We start from the raw sequence: 2,672 nt of genomic DNA, 5'->3' as shown, positions 1-2,672 counted from the left end.
GCGGGCAAGAGCCAGGACGCGTGGTGGCTAGGATTCCTGGTTTTCATCCAGGCTACCCTGGTTCAATTCCTGGGCAGGGAATTAAGATCTCACTTCACCCCACCACTCACTGCTGTCTCTCCAAGATCAGTTCCTGATCTTAGAGGAAATGTTTTCAGTTTTTCACTGTTGAGTATGATGTTAGCTGTAGATTTGTCATATATGGCCTTTATTATGTTGAAGTATGTTCCCACTATGCACACTTTCTGGAGACTTTTTATCATGAATGAGTGTTGAAGTTTTTCAAACGCTTTTTTTTCATCTGTTGAGATGATCATATGGCTTTTATTTTTCAATTTGTTGATGTGGTGTATCACACTGATTGATTTGCAGATATTGAAAAATCCTTGCATCCCTGAGATAAATCCCACTTGATTATGGTGTATGATCCTTTTAATGTATTCTTGGATTCGGTTTGCTAGTATTTTGTTGAGTAGTATGTTCATCAATGATATTGGCCTGTAATTTTCTTTCTTTGTGTGTGTGTGGTATCCTTTTCTGGTTTTGGTATCAGGGTGATGGTGACCTCATAGAATGAGTTTGGGAGAGTTCCTCCCTCTGAGATTTTTTGGAATAGTTTCAGAAGGATAGGTGTTAACTCTTCTCTAAATGTTTGGTATAATTTGCCTGTGAATTGTCCATTTCTTCTAGGTTGTCCATTTTATTGGCATATAGTTGCCTGTAGTAGTCTCTTATGATCCTTTGCATTTCTATGGTGTCTGTTGTAACTTCTCCTTTTTCATTTCTAATTTTACTGATTTGAGCCCTCTCCCTCTTTTTCTTGATCAGCCTGGCTAAAGGTTTGTCAATTTTGTTTATCTCTTCAAAGAACCAGCTTTTAGTTTCATTGATCTTTTCTATTGTTTTCTTTGTCTCTATTTCATTTATTTCTGCTCTGATCTTTATGATTTCTTTCCTTTCACTAACTTTGGGTTTTGTTTGTTCCTCTCTCTCTAGTTGCTTTAGGTGTGAGCTTGGGTTGTTTATTTGAGATTTTTCTTGTTTCCTGAGGTAAGATTGTATTGCTATAAACTTCCCTCTTAGAACTGCTTTTGCTGCACCCCATAGTTCTTTTTTTAAATTAATTTTTATTGGAGTATAATTGCTTTACAGTGTTGTGTTTGTTTCCGCTGTGCAGCAAAGCGAATCATTTATGTATACACATATATCCACTCTTTTTTAGGTTTCCTTCCCATTAGGTTACCACAGAGCATTGAGTAGAGTTTCCTGTGCTATACAGTAGGTTCTCATTAGTTATCTATTTTATACTTTGTAGTGTATACATGTCAATCCTACTAATTATGTAACCTAGGGAAAGTTGCTTAATGTTGCTGAGCCTCAGATTCCACATTTGTAAAATTGAGGACATAAGACTTATCCCTAGGGTTGTTCTTGCTAGGATTAAATAATAAAGTATGTTAAGTGTAGTAAGTACTTAATACCTCACTAAAATGTAGCTGTAGATAGATATGTTTTATAAAACAGTGCCCTTTTATTCATGTAAGAACACAGACATGAATATAAATCACTCTTGAAAACTATTTCCTACTTAAACAGCTTATACAGTTTGTCTTTTAAGTCTCAGTTGCTATATCTGTAAAATGGGATATGGAGATATTAATAATTAGAATAGTTTTGAGATAATTTTATGGGTTCTTTAATAATCTGATAATCTGAGCACTGTATCATCTGGCTTCTTGGTCCCTTGTACCTTATAAAGTTACAACATTTCACCTGAAATAAAAATTCAAAATATATTAGAAACTTGACAGTTCGTTACTCTGGAGCAGATTTTTTTTTTAAGTTTTTATTTGTGTATTTATTTATTTTGGCTGCATTGGGTCTTCATGGCTGTGCGTGGGCTTTCTCTAGTTGCAGCAAGCAGGGGCTGCTCTTCGTTGCGGTGAGCGGCCTTCTCATTACGGTGGCTTCTCTTGTTGCAGAACGTGGGCTCTAGACACACGGGCTTCAGTAGTTGTGGCATGTTGGCTCAGTAGTTGTGGTTCACGGGCTCTAGAGAGCAGGCTCAGTAGTTGTGGCGCACAGGCTTAGTTGCTGCACGGCATGTGGGATCTTCCCGGACCAGGGATCGAACCCATGTCCCTTGCATTGGCAGGTGGATTCTTAACCACTGCACCACCAGGGAAGCCCTGGAGCAGATTTTTAAAGAGCTCTATGTTGATAATTTTCTTCAGTGGTTGCTAGCAAGATTGCTTGTTACTCATGCAGATTGTTGGGCCCTGGCCCCAGAGATTTTGAAACACACACTATAATCCAATAGAGAAACTATTAAAACTTATATTTGGTTTTAGCTGACTCATTATATCTAATGGGGTTTGGAACTCTGCGTTTTTAACAAGTACTCCAGTGATTCTGATACAGTTAGTCTGAGGACCATCCTTTGAGAAATATGCCCAAGTGCAGTGACCTCTAATGTGCAGTGTACATAACGTCCTACGTTATCTGGAAGAATATGTTAGAAATTCTATTTATAGTTTTGTCAAAATCAAATTAATCTCCACTCATATTTAGTATGCTGGAGGTTTCATTAGGTCTGCATGTCTGATTGTCACATGTCACAGATTCTGATAGGTGCTCTAAAAAAACACTGTAGAGTGGGAGTTCGCAGGCAG

The sequence above is a fragment of the Orcinus orca genome, chromosome 8, assembly GCF_937001465.1.
Source record: "Orcinus orca chromosome 8, mOrcOrc1.1, whole genome shotgun sequence".
Lineage (NCBI taxonomy): Eukaryota > Metazoa > Chordata > Mammalia > Artiodactyla > Delphinidae > Orcinus > Orcinus orca.
The sequence above is the reverse complement of the archived record's forward strand: the minus strand, read 5'-3'. Positions refer to the sequence as shown.